The following is a 20,309-nucleotide window of genomic DNA, read 5'->3' as shown; positions in this document are numbered from 1 at the left end:
TATTCTTCAAATTTCATAACAGTTTTAAAATGAGTCATTTCACTTTTATTTTATACTTAATAGAAATAACCATATATTTCATTTCCATATCAAAATAAAATTCACATTTCAAATAATATTCAGTATTTTCACATTTAATTAATTTAATCCATAACACAAATGACCAACCCAATCACTTCAATATATCTCACCAAATAAATTTTGTAGCTTACCTTATTACTTTCCATGTAATGCAATGTACAAATGTAATAATTGAAATAGTTCGGTTTATAGAAACGCAAAACGTAAACTTCGAGCTATTCATCGACGATCTTGTCTTTTCCCTTCTTTTTTGAGGAACTCGGGTCGACGTTAGCTACAGAATAAAGCAAACAACACATTTCCTCAATACACAAACTGTAACACCCATAACTCGTATCCGTCGCTGAATTAGGGTTACGAGGCATTGCTAAAGAAAATACAACTTTAGTACATTTACATAATCACATAGGTCATATTTACATATATATAACATTTTGATAATATATATTAATACTTAAATTATTAATCACACTAAATATACGATTTATAACTCAAAGTCCAAATGATTTCTTTTCAAACATATACCGTATTTACAATTCAATATACATGTCTAAAAGCCACACAAAAATACCTTAAAGTACAAACATAAATGTAAACCATGAGATTATCCTTATAATGATATTCAAGATTTATTTTTGAATTTTTTTTACATACTAGACCATACCTAAATTACAACCGCAAAACCAAAACACCAACTAAATTTTAACGGCAATTTACGTCCAACATTAACATTTAATTATATACCAAAGTAAGCATTAACTCATCCATTATTTCACATATATTTTACTATTATACCAATCATCATTTTTTGTCACAATTGATAAATTCATAGTATACCTAATTTATTGACAGGTTAGTAAGTCTAAATATCATACCAACTTGTCTTTACTCCACCAACTCATTACAATAACTATTATGACATATGCACATATATAAACATGTATATAATTTCAATTAACATGTCATGACCAACATATAGGTATATCATCTATCATTTCGACTCCAATTCTTAATACAAAACATACATCTCCATCAAACCAACATCATACCACAACCGAAACTTATCCCTCAACCAATTTATAGCATAAACACTACTTCAAAATAAGTTTAGATCATAGTTGAATATACATCATGCTCTTTCATACTCTTTAGCTGAATCATTTAGTAAAATCTCACAAGCATACATACTATGTTTTAAACTTACTAATATAAACTAATTCATAAATTATTCATGACGCAACCAAACAAGAAATATAATCAAAATACCAATCATACAAATTATCAACCATACCAAATAGACTTATTCCATGATCGGATCATTGAAACCAAACACATCGAACATTTAACCAAGAACATATAGAATGAAGCTTAAACATAAAGATAAAGCCATTTTCGCATGGCTCCTATTTACACATCCCAAAATCAAACATATTAACCATAAGTCCGGGTTCATACTTAAAGATATACTGAAACAGTCGATAGTGTGATAGGCTTCTCTGACGATCCCCAAGCTCGTAACCAACTTCTAAAATCTATAAAAAGAGAAAGCAAATACACACAGAAAGCTATCAAAGCTTAGTAAGTCATAAGCAAACAAATATTTAATCATATACAGAAAAAAAATTAAATAAATTATTTAAATCGAAATAAGTTATTATCAACTCATGTACACTTCCATCTCGATTTCATATAACCAAAACATATAAATTATGTATAAATTGTACTTTGGCTGAATACCATTTAAACATTAGTATAAATAACCATTATTTTTCACAATACAAATACATCAATAGGCCGAATACATATATGCTTAAATATACCAACATATAATTCCTATTACATAATAATTGTATATCATCAATTCAAATACTCAACTTACCTTAATTTCATAACTTATTATAAGTACATACCTGAGCATTTCTGACTTGATTTTATACTCGATCTTAACCTATTAATGCCTGTTGAACCATTCAGAATTAAAAAGCGACCTGGATAATTGAACATATCGTTCAATGCCAATGTCCTAGACGCGGTCTTACATGTAATCACATAGCGAAGCCACTGACCCAGACAGGGTTACACATTAATCACAAATCGATGCCAACGTCCCAGACGTGGTCTTACACGATAACACACAATGAAATCCTATGTCATGACATATGTATCCTAGCTATTCCTAAGGTTCGTACGGAACTTTCAGACATCGTATCTCGATCAAATTGAACTCGAAAACATTGCTCCCAAGCATAAAGTCATTCGGCCAACATATATATAATTAAGAATTCAATTCAACCTATATATAATTCACATATAATCAAAGTTAACAACATTTAAAATGCTTATAAACTTACCTCGGATGTCAACGGACGGAAATAAACGACTATTCGATTATTTTTGTTTTTCCCCGATCCAAATCCGTTTTCTTTGGTTCTTGATCTAAACATATTCAAATTAAACTTATCTAAGCATAAATTTATTCAATTTAGTCTAAAAGCACATAAATAGGAAAATTACTATTTTTCCCCTAACATTTTACACGTTTTGGAATTTAGTCCCTATTGCATAAAACACAAAATACACAAAATTTCACATTACCCATGCTTGGCAAAATATTCACATGCTTCATACAAGTCCATATATTTCATTTATTTCATATTTTAGTCCCTCCAAATATTATTTTCACAATTTAATCCAATTTACTCAAATTCATCGAAAATTCAAAAACAAACCATGTTAATCTAACACATATATTTCATATTTCACTTTCAAACATCACAAAACTCATGAATTCATCAATGACATATTACAAAATCAACATCAAATCACAAAATTAAAGCATGGGTTTTGAAGAACACAAAGCAACGATCTCAAAAACGTAAAAATTGTCAAAAAACGAAACCAAAACATACCTTAATTTGCTTGAATAAGGGCCGAATACCTAGCTTAGCTTTCTTATTTTCTTTCTCTTTTCATTCGGCACAAAGATGATGAAATGGCCACTTTCTTATGTTTTGTTTTTATTATAATAACTTTATAATATATAATTTATTATTATAACCTTTATAATTAATATAAAAACTATATATTATAACCATATGCCGTCCATTCATTTATTAGATGGCAAAACTGAAACATAAAACCTCCATATTAAAAGAACATCCACTATTTCGCCCCTTCTAAAATTAACCACTAAATTTTCATTTTATGCTATTTAATCCTACTATTTAGTGAGACACTCAAACGACGAAATTAATGCACGAAATTTTCACACAAGTAAGTTCACACATAATAAACACAGAAAATAATTTTAAAAATATTTTTCTAACTCAGAGTCATGGTCCCAAAACCACCGTTCCGATTAGGGCAAAAATCGGGCTGTTACACAAACAATTCACCCTAAATCGCTAGTTTATACAACTTTTGTATTTTATTCAATTTAGTCCCTAAAACTAGGACTAACATAGCTTCTAAATTAAACCCTAATTTTTATACCAATTTCACACTAAGCCTAATTTAACTCACTATTTCTCATTTCTACCTTAAAATTTTAAATTTTTCACAATTTTGTCCCTATTGCTCAAAATCAACAATTTACTATACAATTTGGTCAGTTTTTTACACTAAACTTAATATTTATCTATTTAAGCCCTAGAACTTCAACTATTTACCAATGGCAACATTCAGAAAATTTAACAGTATCGGGAAATACTATATAGGTCAGCTAGCCTAAACTACCGAGATTTCGAAAATATAAAAATTATAAGAAAATGGACTAAATTAACTAACCAATTAAAGCTTGAAATGTTTAAAAGCCTTAGTTGAATATTTCTTCTTCTCCCTTAGGGTTCGGCTTGCATGAAGAAAGAATGAAAAATTTTCATTCTCTTCCCACTAACTATGTTTTATATTAATGTTATTATTATTTTATCAATTATATATTATAATATATATTAATTAAATTTATAACAAAAAAATTATTAAACCCCCACCACCGTCCACTATAATTATAAAGTGGTAGAATTACTACTTTAGTCCTTATTCCATTTCTAATTAATAAAAACACATAGTAATTAAACTTTCACTACTTTTTACAATTTAACCCTTGAACTTTAATTAAGCTCTAATTCGATAAAACTATCTAACCGAAATTAAATACACTTCTAATGTAACTTTTTCAATACTTAATAACAATATTTACGAGTCTGGTTTACTGAAATGAGGTTCCAATACCTCAATTGCCAAAATCACTAACTTTAGAACCGATACACTTGTACCTTGTCTAACTTTCCAAATAATTAAAATTATTAGACCAAACCATAGTATAATACTATAATTACTTCGTATCTATTAATAAATAATATTCACAAATTCTATAATAAAAAAATAGCATTTCGAAACCACCATTTCTGACTCCACTGACTTTTGGGTTGTTACAAATGATGTTTTTACTATGAAATTGTCAGTAGTTGCTCTAACAACGAATGTAGCACTCAGTTGCTAAGTCTCGATGACCAGGTCGGGTTAGGGGTGTTACAATGTCAAGACGTTGGCCTTGGATTTTCAAAACTTTGAAATTTGGTCCTTATTCATGCTTGGGTTAATAAAAGAGCTTTAGTAAGCTCGATTAAGGCTCTAATTTAGTTGTGAATCATATTATGAATGTTTTTTTATCACAAATTTTGTTGAATGATATATTTAATGTATTTTGACGGAATTTGCTAAGAAAATTGATATGGCATCCCGTAGCTCAGACTTGGGGATTGGGTTGGGCAAGTGGTGTTACACAAACGCTCCTTACTATTGTTGTGGGTAAGCTAACAGAAAAGAATAATGTTGTTGAAGTTGGGATGACAATTATGACGGAAGAAAATGAAGCCCTAGTGATGGCTTTGCAGGAGGAAATTGAAGGTGAGCTTGTTGTCTATCAAGCCACTATAGGTAAAGGGGTGTTGAGTGCAACACTGAATGGGGAGATTGATGTCCCCAAACCGGAGAAGTTTAAGGGGCAAGGTTTGCAAGGGAAGTAGACAACTTCTCGTGGGAGATGGTACAATATTTTCGTGCTGTGGGTACCAAGTATGATGATGCTAAGGTAAATACCGTTACTTGATAATTTAATTATTTTGCTTTTTTATGACGGCGGCATAGGTCCACAGATGAAAGGTGTGATCAGGAAAAAATTGAAACTTGGGAAGAGTTCTAAAAAGATTTCAAGGAACAATTTTACCCTTAATATGACAAGAAGGAAGCTCGAGCTAAGTTGCACCAGTTTTTGCAACAAGGCACAATTTGAGAGTATGTAAAGGAGTTCAATGAATTGATGCTCCAAATTACGAACCTGAGTGAGAATGAGGCATTCTTCTATTTCATGGATGGGTTGAAGTCGTGAGTTAAGCATGAATTGAAACATCGAGGGGTCCAAGAACTATCCAAAACTATGATCATGGTAGAGTCCTTAATCGAGCTTGTTCCAAGGAAATACAAGTTCGAGTCTTCCAAGACCAAAGGGAAGGGCAATGGTGGGGAAGATGAAGAAGGACAAGTTGAGAATTGCAACAATAGTGTTGGCAATGAGAAACCACAAAATGGGAAAAAGAAGCCTAATAGTAAGGGGATTGTCCGAAGCGGTCCGTGCTTTCTGCCATCAAGGAAGATGATGAGCCAAGAGACGGGCCAATGAGGCTGGGTGTGATCGTACGTGGGATCGAAGCTAAGAGGGGCAAAGAGTAAGAAAAAGCTAGTGAAGTGTTTCTTATGTTATGGTCCGCATAGGATGTAGGATTTCCCAGAACGACCCAAGACTTTCGTTATTAGTAAAGAAATGGAACCGGAGCTAAAGAATGAGGCTTTGAATCTTGGGTAAATGATACTCAATTTTGCGAAAGCGAAAAGGGATCACAAGCAGAAGGGGTTGATGTATGTGGACATCAACATCGTAGGTCAAAGGAAGTGTGCTCTTACTAATACGGGGGCATCAGACTTATTTATATATAAAAAAGTCATTGGTAAAATTGGTCTCTTAGTTCTTGAATCAACTAAAAAGGTCAAGATTGTTAACTCTAAAGAGGTTCCAACTATGGGAGTAACACAAGGAGTTGAGCTACAGATCGGTCAATGGAAAGGCAAGGAAGACTTTAAGGTAATTCAATTGGATGATTACGACTTTGTTCTTGGCTTATGTTTTCTTGAAAAGATTAATAATCTTTTGGTTCCTTTTGTTGATTGTATATGCATATCGGATACTTGACAACAACAATACATTGGGCGAGTGAGTAGAAACATGAGGGTCAGAACAAAAGTATTGTCTCCAATCCAACTAGCTGAAGATGTTCATGAGGGAAAGAAAATTGACTCTATAGATTAGAGGAATACTATGAAGATCCCCTTGAAAATGCTAGAGGAGAGACAAACAAATATGAAGTCTGTTGAGTAATTAATGGGGCTACCACCTAAGAGAAAGGTGGGGTGCATCGGACTTTGGGGGAAAAGTGGCGATGCAAACTGGGCAGCTGGGACGAGTAAATGTAATGAGTGAGGTACATCTAAAGCACTTTGGTAGTGTTTTTCATCCTGACTTGTTGGCTTGGTAAGGACATAGGGGCCCTACTAGAGTTTTGAAGCAGGTAAGCCAATGGGCTTACAAACCACAGTTGGCAGTGAGACTAAAGGTCAAATTGATGTTCAATGTGTGTGTGCCGAGGCCTAATTGTGCGGATCAAAGGGATTCCAATTGAGGAAAGTCACGATGTGGGCACGTAAGAGAAGTGGAATCTTGCATTTGGGATGTATAAAAGAAAGAAATAGGTCGAGTTAAGCAACGATGGAGGCTTAAGTAGAGGCAAATGTTTCGAGGGGTAGAACTATTAACCGCCTATAAACGAGTTATCGTTTATAGAATAAATATAACACAAAAATATTAGAATTAAGAACGATGGTGTCCACAAGTGCATGGATCAAATTATAATATAGTTTATACAGTAAAATACTTGGAAGTATTCTGAGGATCGCACCCAAGGGAGGATGGAATAACTAATGAAAACTCTTTTTACAATAATAAGTCTAAGTAGTAATAATTATTTCCTATATTACGAGGGATCATAAAATAGATTTATAAGAATAAGAATAAATAAATAACAAAAGTAAATAAATAATGAAAAATAAACAAATGAATTAAACCGATAATCCAATCAGGAAGATTAACTCACTTCTGGGTTTGCGACTAACTTCATATTAGGGGTCTAGAGTGGATTAGTCATCCATTAAGAAATTATTACCTTTCGGCTCTAATTAACTTATTCGATTGGTTGATACTCGCTTATCTTTTGACCTCACTTTCTCAACCTGGATAAATTACAATTTACTCGATTCTACTTATCTCCCTACCTCATCTAGCCTATGATAACTTATTAAGGTTTTCAAGCCTAATAGTTTAAGAACACATAATTTATACCAACTAAAATAAATGTGAATAATTGTAGATTGAGTATCGACTGGGGAGCGGAGTAGAAAATCTCTCGATTGGAATAACAAAATAAAACAAATGCAAAGGAAAATATAAAATGAATAATTTAATTAAATAAGCAAATCCTTGAATCAAAATAGATTCAACTAGAAAAACAAGAAAGTATTTAAAAAACCAAAAAGAAAATAAACTAAAACTAATTCTAAACTACGATGGTTTTTGAAGGCGTTTAGGATGACTTGATTATATTCAACCCCTAATGTCTTATTTCTAGAGGTATTGGCTGCCCAAATTAGGTCTTTGGCATGTCCTAGGTTTTCATATAAGTTTGATGCACAGGCAAAAATAAACTCGAAATAGTTGGGCAGCATCTCGGCCTTGTGTTGTGCCACACCCCTTGTGAAACACCCTTAACCCGTTTTCGTCGTCGAATTAGGGTTATGGAGCATTACCATACAAACAAAAAAAATACATTCATTTAATAACAATTACTTAAAACTTATTACAAACCTATGAAAACAAAAAATTTGGGCCTTAAATCGGGTTTTTAGGGCCTTAAAAACAGTTTAGAAACAAATTGGGACTAATTTGAAACAAATCATAAAATTTGGGAAAAAGTAGCAATTTTTGAAAATAGGGGGTACACGGCCGTGTGGCTAGGCTATGTGATGCTCGATTAAAGGGACAGACGATCGTGTCCTAGCCCGTGTTTTAAACCGTGTAACTCACTGAGTTAGGTCGCACGGCCATGTCACAGGCCATGTGCCAAACTGTGTAACTCTCTAACTTGCGACACATGGCCATGTCGCAGGCTGTGTGCTAGGTCATGTAACTCACTAACTTGAAATAATAAATTACACACGACCGTGTAGCCAGGTCATATGCTCCATAACTTGACCATAAAAACAAGCCATTTCAAGGCCAAAATTTGCCTAATCACCCACTCCAATTGTGCATACATTCAATATCCCTAAACACCATTCAAACACATATAAACATGCCAAATTTAAACAACTTATTTCAACTAACCAATATGCCATTCAAAGGCACCACATTTTAACCAAAACAAATTCAAACAATACAAGGCCATAATGTCACATGCCAAGCACAAAACATACTCAATTTAGTTACCTAGTGACATCTACTATAAACCATTTACTTTTCATACTAAATATACAAAAAAGATCATATATTACAAGTACCTAAAGGTGACCAAAAATCATAAAATTGTCTAAGCAATAAGTTTAACATTCAAAGTACATATTCATACCAAGATGATCACTAGCGTATTCAACAATTACTATTACACAAAAGTCCTATACAGGCCATTTATAACCTTAGCCAAAATAACAAAAAAACTACCGTAATGATTGTTGGATAGTGTGATAGATTTCGACAAGCTTCCAACCGATCGAGCTTCTGATAATCTGCAAAACAAAGAAAAATAACTACGTAAGCAACTAGTGCTTAGTAAGCTCGTTTAAACTAAAACATAACTTACCCTTCTTAACTCATTTTTATGAAATATGCATTGCATCATTACCATACTTATATGTTTAAATACAATCCTATCAACATCACCAACTCACAAATTAGTAAGCTCATGTATAATATATATAGAAAATGAACCATTTCACAAATGAATCTTCATGAACATGTTATCCATCATAAAAACATTTAATTACATTCAATTCATTTGCATTCATCAAGTTTACCTCTTATAAGATTATACTTAATTATCCAATTGTATACATACCTTGCCATAAACCTTTACTCACCCATTGAACCATTTAAAATTACATCGGATACTCAGGAATGCTCACACATAGTGTGTCTTTCCATATAACCGTAACCTTTCCTTTTCCAAAGTGCTCACACGAGCTATGAAATGGGCCTATTCACACGAGCTGTAGGTCGGAATGTTAGCTACACTATGCTGCTCACACGAGCTGTGGAGAATCTACAACAAATGCAAAAGTTCAGCCATTGGTAGGACATTCAAGACCAGCACCCGATACATGAAATCTCTAATGACATGTCATTCGTATCCTAAGAATTCTTAAGGTTCAAACGAGATGATTTATCTGTCATTTAATCATAGCATCGATATACTCATATAACCAAGTCAGTTTATACTAACATAATATAACAAATAACCAATTAAATTATCATTAATAAGATTATAATCCATACAAACTTACCTCGATAACTATGGTTGCAATAATCGAGTTGAAGTCTAGTTCAAAGCTTTAGCTTTTCCCTGATTTAAGTCCGGTTGTGGTTTATCTTGATCTAAATAGATAATTACATTCAATTAATTACTTCAATTAACATCAAGCATTCAATTCAATCCATAATTCATATTATCATAAAATTACAAATTTACCCTCCTATTTTAATATTTTTTACAAATTGGTCCTTAAGCTCGAAACTTGTAAAAATACTATTTTTACCCTCTATGCATGCTAGCTAAATTTCTTAAGGACCCATACCAATCTAATTAAATCATCATTTCATCATGTTACCTTAAAATGTTTTTATTTTCATGAATAAGTCTCTAAACCCTAAATTCATCAAAAACCACTTAAAAAAAGTTTGTTTAACAACTAAGATTAATAATCTATCAATTAACATCAAAAAAACATTTAAACTCAACTATGGCAAGTCCCTCAACCTTTAAAAATTTTGCAAATTAACCCCCAGGTTAAGTAGTTTAAGCTAGAACGAACTCAAAACATTAAAATCAATAAAAGCGAGACTCAAATACATACCATGCATGAAAAAAAATTGTAAAACTGAAGCTTCCCCCTCCTTCAATGGCTATTTTTGATTTTGAGATCGGAAAAATGAGAAAGATGATAGCCTTTTTTCCCTTTTCTTTGTTTAACATTAAATTAAATTATCAAATTACCAAAATTAACCTTTTAAAACCATCAAAATTTCATTAAAATCTATCCATAAACATCCACTATCAACATATGTGGTATAATTGCCATCTACGTTCACTAGCTTACCTTTCCATAGCCATTTAGTCATTTTAACAAATAGAATTCAACTTTTGCACCCTTTTCAATTTAGTCCCTTTTTCTTAATTAACCATTTAAACTTTAAAATTTATTAACGAAAATTTAATACTACCTTAATTTAACCATATAAACATTAAATTAATAATAAAATATTAACCACTTGTCAGAGTCATGGTCTCCAAACCACTATTTTTGACACCGCTAAAAATAGGTTGTTACACCTTGCGTGGCGAGACACAACACCCAAATACTGCTTTGTCTCGTTCCTTTGGTGCTTTGACATCCCGAGAAGCTTGTGCATTACTGAACCTTTTTTATTCATGCTTTGAACATCCTATATTTTTGCAGAGTATTGTCAATTCAAATATTTTCTTCTACTCGGTTTATTTTTATCCATGCTTTGAACTATATGCAGTAATATTGCTCCGATAACCCTTATGATGACTTTTTTATTTGCCAATATGATCGAGATTCTTCTCGAGCACTCTTTATAAGGGTTATGCTAATCATACTGCACTGTTTCAATAATAATGGATTTTACCAAGTATTTTCTTTTTAATTCGAACATCCTATATTTCTACAAATATAATTACCTATTCTTATCTACATTTATCACTTGGTATATTTAATCTCTTTTACCTAATTACAGTGTAATAAACTGAACTAATTAGTCTAAATATTAACAACCAGATTATTTAATTTTAGGCTAAATTTACAATTTAAACAAACTACTTAGATATATGCGCCTAACCAATCACTTGTATTTTTACAAGCTCAAGCAAAAACATGCAATTAAAAATAAAATTTAAAACTAAAAACAAGGAAAAGAAAATAACTGAAAAGAAAAAAATAAAATTTTTCTAAGTCACCCCCACACTTTATACAGTGCATTTTCCCTAATGTGCAACTAAAATTATAAAAGAAAGAGGTTACCTAGTTGGCTTGATAAGTGCATCGCAATTGGTGGGACTACTCATCCTTTTAGTTTTGGTTCCTAATTGTAGTGCCGTAGAAAATTGTAGGGTTCCTACAAAGAAAAATAAAAATCACATAAACCTATATATAAAATACTAAATCCTAACTAATTAAAGCTAATGGAAAAAAAATAAAAGTCATCCCAAATAAAAATATAGTAAAAAATCCAACTATATAAAATTGTTTAAAACTAGTTGTAATCAGGATCCGATGCTTCATCTGATTTGCTTAGTTTGCCTTTTGACTCCTCCTCTGGGTTTTCTTTAGGATCTTCATTTTCTCTAAATTCCCTCCACTTGTTTAGTTCGCTCTTTTCCTTGTAATTATTATTCGAGAATTGTGGTCGATTCATCTTCTTTATCCTTGCGTATTCTTCATAATTGGTTTCATTTCTTGCATCCATTGAATCATCCATTCCAAGTTAGGTAAAAAAAATTGTACGTAGATGTGGTTTTGACTTAATGGCCCTCTTTTGTTTCCTATTTTCCACCAAATATTTCTAATTTGATTCGTGTATTAGCAATTTCGATGGTGGTAGGCAACCTTTTGATCTTCCCACTGCTATTTGTACTTTTTTACACAAGATTGTTACTAAATGCAGGAAAAGCAATTCAACCTTATTTTTCCAGACACAAAACACATGCTCTAGTACATCCATGCAACAACATAAAGTCTTTCTCTTTGTAGTATGACATACAACATTGTAGCTTGAAACGTGTCTATGATTGACATATCAAAGGCTAGAAAACTCTAGTACTAATAAATTGTAGCCACATTCTTTCTTTTGAAGTTAGTTATGCTTGTGGGATTGATGTTAGGAAGTTTGTTCTGGGATATAGTTCCCACGCACATTGTCTATTTTTTAGAAGATTGATTATGTCATCCTTTTTCTCTCTCGGAAATTGTAAGAAATCTATTCATTGTATAGAATCATAGAGAGATATAGGGGAGGCATAATACCTTGACATTTCCAATGGTGATACAAGAACTTCTTTTCCCTAGATAATTAACTGACACCATGGCATATCCCCTTCTAGATTTTTCTCGGCTTCTTTTAATGCGGCATCTAACTCCTGTATGATCGAGATGCATGCTGGTTCTTTTGAAGGCGTACAATTTTTTTCCCAACTGAGTGTTTTGATATATCTCTTATCTTCCTCGTCAAAGATGCTAAAGGTTTGAAACCTCTCTCTGGAAGTAAATCTCTTCACTGAATTTCTCTCAAGTATTTCTCATTCTCTTTGTTTCAGAGATCTTCAACATTATCAATAATGGATTCTTCATTGTGTCAGTTGTTGTTCATGGTTTTTGAGTTAAGAAACACGAAGTATGCAGAGGATTCGTAAGATCCCAAAAAAGAGAGTGACGAACGTTGCTTTAAGTGACTATGACAGTTTAAAAGGTACGGTAGCTCCTAAGGTCAATATATAAAAGCGGTCTAGGGATTTACTTACCGTTCAATGTTGGTGAAAATATCTGAAGATCACGTTGAAGTAAAAATGGAAAGTTTCCAAAATTGGCTTGTGCCTTGTGCCACATGGAATGCATGGCGCGACATGACACTAGTTTCTCCCCTATATGTATTGAACTCAAAGGTGTGTTGCGCCTTAGAGAGGATGTGGCATGACATGACTACGAATTTTGACTTTCTTAGGTCCACGAGGATTGTGTCACGCCATAGGGTCATGGTGTGACGATACAACTCTGATTTTACTTATCCAGGACTTCTAAAAGGTCTTTGGTGGCTCGTACATGCATCCCACTAATGTCTAGCTCTCTCCCCTTGTCATCAAAAACCTATTTCCTACTAATTTTAACACAATTTAGCTACACTACTTCATAATCTAATGCACTAAAAACATGTTAATAATCAAATTTAGATGCCAGTCTCGCATGTCTTGGTCCTTCATAATATGATTTCCTAGTTTGATTTTAGGCACATATTCAGATGCCTCTTCACTTAGTTCATGGTGCTCAAATTGCTCCTCTTCCTTTGTTGGTTTGTCTGGTGGCTTCAATTCCTTGCCTGATAGCAATGCAATTGCTTTTACATGTTCCTTCCCGTTTCTCTGAGAATTATTTTCAATATTACTAGGGAAACTCTAACCATTCTATTTTTGCAGTATCGTTATTAATTGGATCATTGGTCATAGTGGCTGTCTATTTGGGATTTGAATCGTCCGCATATTGTTTGAACTTGTTGCATGTTCACCTTTTTTTTCATCTCCCCTCTAGTAGATTGAATCATTGACCATATGTAGCATGGTCATTCCCTATGGCTCATTGTTGAATTGGCAAAGGTTGGTAAAGGGATTTTTGTCGATTTTGAAATTGATTTGCACCTTATTGGTTGCCTCCCCATTTGAAGTTAAGATGATCCCTCCAACTGGGATTGTAGGTATTTGGATAGGGGCCTCAACCCCTATTAATTGCTTAGATTTCCTCCTCTGGTTGGTCATCTGAATGTAGCTTCGCTCTTATTGGCTTGATGAGTGTCTCCAAATGGTCAAGTTTCTCGAGGATTTGTTGCAATCATCCATTGTTTCCTCTGTTTATTATTTTTTCCATTGGAGCTTTTGATTGGTACATGAACCTCTCATTGGGCTATATGTACTAATTCATAACCATGTTTTCTATGATTTTTAAGCACGTTCGTACGTATAGAACATGAGAGATCCATCGATTGCTTTATCTAAGTTAGATCTAATGCGTGCGTCAACACTGTTATAGAATATTTGCATCTGGAGCCATGCAAGCAGTCCATGGTGTGGGCATTTTTTTAGCATTGTCTTGAAACGTTCCTATGCTTCGTAAAGAGATTCTCCTTCAATTTGTTTAAAATTGGCGATTTCTCACCTCAGTTGGATGGTTCGACTAATCAAGAAAGATTTATAGAGAAATTTTTCTGCAAAATGATTCCATGTAGTGATGGAACTCGGTTCTAATGAGTCTAACCAATCGACTGTGTCATCTCATAGTGAGAAAGAAAATAATCAGAGACACATTGTGTCATGAAATACCTCGTTGTACTTAAAGGTATCACAATGTTGAAGGAACAAATTTAGGCGCTGATTCGGGTCTTCAATCATGTTCCCTTTGAACTGTAGTGTATTTGTGATCATCTGGATGGTGGCCATTTTTATTTTGGAATTATTAGTGTTAATCGTCGGTTGCTCAATACTTCCTCGCACCACGTCTAATGTAGGTAGGGTGTACTCGAGCAGCGTCCAATGAGCCATTGGGACCTCTTTCTGATTATGTCGTTGTTGTTCTCATGGCTCCTCAAACAATGGGTTTTCCCGAGGTAAATTTATTATCACGTGTGGATCGTTTTTCATTGTGGGGCGATTGCGTCTAAGTAATTGCTTCAGATCCGGGTAAGGTTCAATTGGGGTACTAGAGATTTGAGTCACACATGACCTAAATAGAAGACAAATAAAAATAAGTAAACAAAAATTAAAACTCATATCTATAGGTCATAACGTTCCTACTTATCTTATTAATTGTAAAGATTTATTTTCAAAATTTATTACCAAAACCTACCTGACAACGGCACCAACAACTTGAACAATAAATACAACACCAAAATATTAGAATTAAGAATGATTGTGTCCACAAATGCATGGGTCAAATTGTAATAAAGTTTATACAATGAAATACTTGGAAGTATTTCGAGGCTTGGACATAATGAAGGATGGAATAAATAATGAAAACACTCTTTACAATAATAAGTCTAAGTAGTAATAATTATTTCTTAAATTATGAGGGATCATAAAATAGATTTAGAAGAATAAGAATAAATAAATAACAAAAGTAAATTAATAAAGAAAAATAAACAAATGGATTAAACTGATAAACCAATCAAGAAGATTAACTCACTTCAGGGTTTGCAACTAACTTCGAATTATGAGTTTAGAGTCGATTAGTCATTGATTAAGCAATTATTACCTCTCGACTTTAATTAACTTAATCGATTAGTTGATACTCGCTTATCTTCTGACCTCACTTTCTCAACCAGGATAAATTATGATTTACTCGATTCGACTTTTCCCCCGACCTTGTCTAGCCTATGATAACTTATTAAGGTTGTCAAGCCTAACATTTTAAGAACATATAATTTATACCAACTAATCCATCTCAAGGAATCTCAAATCCTTCGCTAGTCACGTCTTCGTCCACTCGTTAATCTCCCTCAAGGGATTTAGCCACTCATGTTATTCATAATCTCAACTTTAATTGAATAAACCATGTGAGAAACACAATTGATTCGATGAATAAAAGATATGTGAATAATTGTATATTGAGTATCGAATAGAGAATGGAAAAGAAAATATCTCGATTGGAATAACAAAATAAAACAAATGCAAAGGAAAATATAAACTGAATATTTTAATGAAATAAGTAAATCCTTGAATCAAAATTGATTCATGATGAAAAAGAAGAAAGTATTTAAAAGCCTAAAAAGAAAATAAACTAAAACTAATTCTAAACTACGAAGGTTTTTGAAGGTGTTTAGGATGACTTGATTACATTCAACCACTAATGTCTTATTTATAGAGATGTTGGCAGCCCAAATTAGATCTTTGGCATGTCCTAGGTCTTCGTATAAGTCTGATTGCGCGAACGAAAATAACCCCAAAATATTTGGGTATTATGTCGGCGTTGTGTCGTGCCACACCCCTTGTGTGGCATGACATGACAACTAAATATTGTCTTGTCTTGTTCCTTTGGTGCTTTGATGTCTCGAGAAGCTTGTGCATCACTCGAATTTTGGTTCCACGTCAATTGGGCCTTTATATTTCCATCCTACACACTCATTTAAACCAATTAGCACAACCTGAGGCCTATGTCGGCCTATTGGGTCACAACATCTACAGAATGTGTTTAAAACACTTATTTTTATTAACTTTCTATCCTAAGGCCTAAATACTAAAAATGTAAATTAAAATCCTAAATTTCTTAGAAAACAAGCTCTTTAAATGCAGACTTGACTCGAATTAACAGCTACATTTAACAAGTCAACTACCTGATAGAGAGACTAGTTGGGAATCAATCGAGGCATCGAGACCTTTTCGAGATGATTTAAAGTAGTTTCATCCTACGAATGCGATAAGGGCGTCACAAGAATGGGTGGAGGAGAATGTTATGGACTGCAAATCAAAGCCCATGATGATTACACAAAGATTGTCCCATAGAGGTCAATTGATGGGGCTCATTTAACCTAATTGAACTGGTCTGACTCGTGGAACCCATGGAGAAGTCCATCTACTTGAAGCCTTGGTGGGCAGTGAAACACTCTAGTAAAATTAGAGTTACCAGGTTAAATAGTGTAAATCCTAAAGGGCGAAGATTGTATAGAGTTAAAATCCCTTAGGGCTCTCAATTATAGATAGGCTCTAATATTGACCTGTAACGATCCGAAAGTCAGTGATGTTGAAAAGTTTGGTTTCAAGACCCTATTCCCATAAACCGGGCTTGTAAAAATATTTACTAAATATTTATAGAGTTATGCTAGAAACTAATTGAATCTCAGATAGGAAATTTTGGTCGAATTAATTTTAAATTAAGGTACAAGGACTTAATTTTCTAAGTAATAAAAATGAAATTATTAGTAAATTATAATATAATTCATAACTAAAGGACTTAAAAAGCAATTATACCCTCGTTTCTTAAATAAGTAGCCGGTCATGGCATTAATATATGTATATAATATATATGTATTATGTTAAGTGGATAGGAAGAGAAAACTTGATAAAAGAAAAAAAAGTGAAAAAAGGTCATTTCTCTAATGTTTTCTTCTTGACCGAAAAACATCATAGGAGGGGGAGAACTCAAAATTTTGTTGTTGAATGCCTTGCATGTAAGTATTTTATGCCTTCATTTTTAATGGATTTTACATTTTTAGAACCCTTGAAGTTAGACCAAGCTAATTAAGGGACTAAATGGATAAATTATTATATGTATAGGGACTACTTTAAGACTAATTACTTTGTTGGAAATGTTGGTTGAGTTATTAAATTTCATGGTATGAGAAATTATTACCTTAAGTAGTGATTTTATTAGTATTAGCTTTAAAGGGGGTTAAATGCTATAAAATTAAAATAACATGGTATTAATTTATAAATTTCAAGAATTTAGGGACAGTTCGTTAATCATATGTATATTTGGTTAGCTATGGAAATTAGGTGAGGATGTGATTAAGTTAATTTTGATGTTAAGGATTGAGTTGTGTAATTGCCAATTATTAATGGTTAAATGTTTAAATATGATTTTATGATAGATTGTTTAAATTGAATTATTATGGTTTTGAGTTAGTTAATTGAATTAGATTATTGTATTTAGATTAAGAAACGAGTAAAGCAATCGTTAACCAAGGGAAGGAGAAAGTTGTCGATTAATCAACCTTGATCACCGAAAACCATCATAATTTTGGTAAGTTCGTAGTCCTTGACTCGAACTATTTATTTTAATTAAATTAGCTAGTTTTATATAATATTAAATTATATATTTTAATGTTATTGTTGTAATTGATTATATTATGAATGGTGGTATTAAGGACTTTATATAAGATGAACAAATCGTTTTCGATTAATCAGACTAGAGTTGGGTGCAAAAATCTTATTGATTATTTGACTAGTGTTGGGCACACTTATATTTGGTTTATCCAACTAGTGTTAGGCGGAAAACATCGTTGATTATTTGACTAGTGCTGGGCACACTTATCGTTGGCTTATCCAACTAGTGTTGGGCGCAAAACATATTCGATTATTCGACTAGTGTTGGGCACACTTATCATTGGCTTATCCAACTGTCGTTGGGCGTAAAACATTGTCGATTATTTGACTAGTGCTGGGCGCAAAGAGATTATTACAGCTGGTCCGTTAGGCACTGGGTGCCAACAACAGGTAAATTTTGTAATGATGAAATGTAAGAGAATCATCGAGAAAGTTTGATGTAAGTGAGGATGTTAAGAGGTATATTTGGAAAACTCATAAAATGCTAATGTAAATTTGTGAGATAATGATTATTTTATGTTATGGAGCTTACAATTATGATTGCTTAGCTTATGTTTAAATCATTGAAGTAATAAACATTTGAACAACACTTAAGTAATTCTTTTGTGTGTAGATTAGGTACATAGTTAGATTATCGACTTGACATCCTTCGAGAATCTCGTACTCAATGTTGGTGATATTTTCATTTACATTTTGGCATGTACCTAGGTTGATAATGTTTTGGAGTCTTAGTCTTGTAGTATATAGTTGTGAATGAATGTAAATATGTCTTAAAGGTTGAATCTTTTGAACCTGTGTGCATAGATATATATGGTGGTTATATGTTTATGGAACATGTTTTGTGATGGTTGCAATTGCTTGTTCATATGGTTAATATTAAAGGTTCAATGAAATTGGTTATTTTCGGAAATGTATGACATGACTTAATTTAAGTTGAGATTGGTTTATGATATGTTTTGGTAGATAGGTTGATGTATCTTAATAATGTATGGATTGGATGTATAGAAGAGTAAGATTAGTGCTAATTGAATGATTATTGAATTGTGGTGTCAATGAGGACACATTGGTTAGGCACTTGAATTGTAGGTAATTGGTATGTTTTGACTTGTCTCAGACTGTTTTTGGTCATGGTTTTTAATATGGTTTTAGGCTTGGCTTGTGAACCAAGATAAGTGTAAAAATTGTCTTGTTTTAGAAGCAAATTTTGGTGCACACGGGCTGTCACACAATCGTGTGTCACACACGGTCTATCCACACGACTGTGTGTCTTAATGTTTTTAGATGCAAGACACACACGATCTGGACACAACCTGCGACACGATCATGTGACCCAACATTGAATGCACACACGGCCAGGCACATGGCCTGCGACACGGTCATGTGTCTGGACTTCGAATGTCCGCATGGTCTGGGTTGTGAAACACAGCCGTGTGTCCCCTATTTTTGAAATTTTCAACTTTTTTCCTAACTTTACTGTTTTGTTCTGAATTGACCCCTGAATGTTTCCAAACTTGTTTTTTGGGCTCCGTTAACTCGGTTTAAGGCCCATAAGCATATGTTTAATTATGAATGCAATGTGATTTGATTAGTTGTAATTATGATTAAATATAGTTTGTAAATAATGTTAAATGTTTGAAATGTTATCGTAATACTCTATGACCCCAATTCGGTGACAGAAACCGATTTAGAGTGTTACATGACCATCGATGTAACTCAATATATACCATTGGTTTTGAGGGAGCTCAACTATAAATAAAGGTCTTTCCCCTCATTTGTAATCATTCCATTCATACTTGTGAATATATTTGAGAGCATTTACTCAAACACTTTGTATGCGCTATTTTTCATTTGGTTTTTTTTTGTTTTTTGTTGCTATTTTATTTTGAGTTTGCTTTTGCTATATTTCAATTCCTTAAAGAATTTATACGAGAATATTTTGTGAGAGTTAGTCTGACTTAGGCAGATTTAGAGCAAAAAAATCTCCTAAGGTCGCATGATTTGCGAGACTAATGTCTTAGCCCCGAGGCACTAGAAAGTAGAGCATCTTCATCCAAGGTAATGTTTCTAATTTATTTTTCTATCTTTGAAGCTTTGGAGGGTGTTAACCACCTGAGCGATCCTAACCCATAACTTGTTGGCTATCTCCAAGTCGAATGTTGAAAAACCCCAAACCCAGCCTAGACGTCTTGACTGGATTTTGAGAAATTACATCAGCTTGTTTAAAATTTTTGGTTTAATAAAACTTAGTGT

The 20,309-nt window shown here is 33.0% G+C and overlaps 1 non-coding gene across 1 annotated transcript; it reads left to right on the top strand.

The window, feature by feature from the left end:
- The first annotated feature begins 14,301 nt into the window (after nt 1-14,301).
- On the top strand, nt 14,302-14,408 carry LOC121216478 (small nucleolar RNA R71). Its single transcript, XR_005912659.1, has one exon. It is a non-coding gene; the product is annotated as a small nucleolar RNA R71 (small nucleolar RNA).
- Nucleotides 14,409-20,309: the final 5,901 nt, after the last annotated feature.

The sequence above is a fragment of the Gossypium hirsutum genome, chromosome D04, assembly GCF_007990345.1.
Source record: "Gossypium hirsutum isolate 1008001.06 chromosome D04, Gossypium_hirsutum_v2.1, whole genome shotgun sequence".
Classification (NCBI taxonomy): domain Eukaryota; kingdom Viridiplantae; phylum Streptophyta; class Magnoliopsida; order Malvales; family Malvaceae; genus Gossypium; species Gossypium hirsutum.
This window is presented reverse-complemented; position numbering and strand designations above follow the sequence as displayed.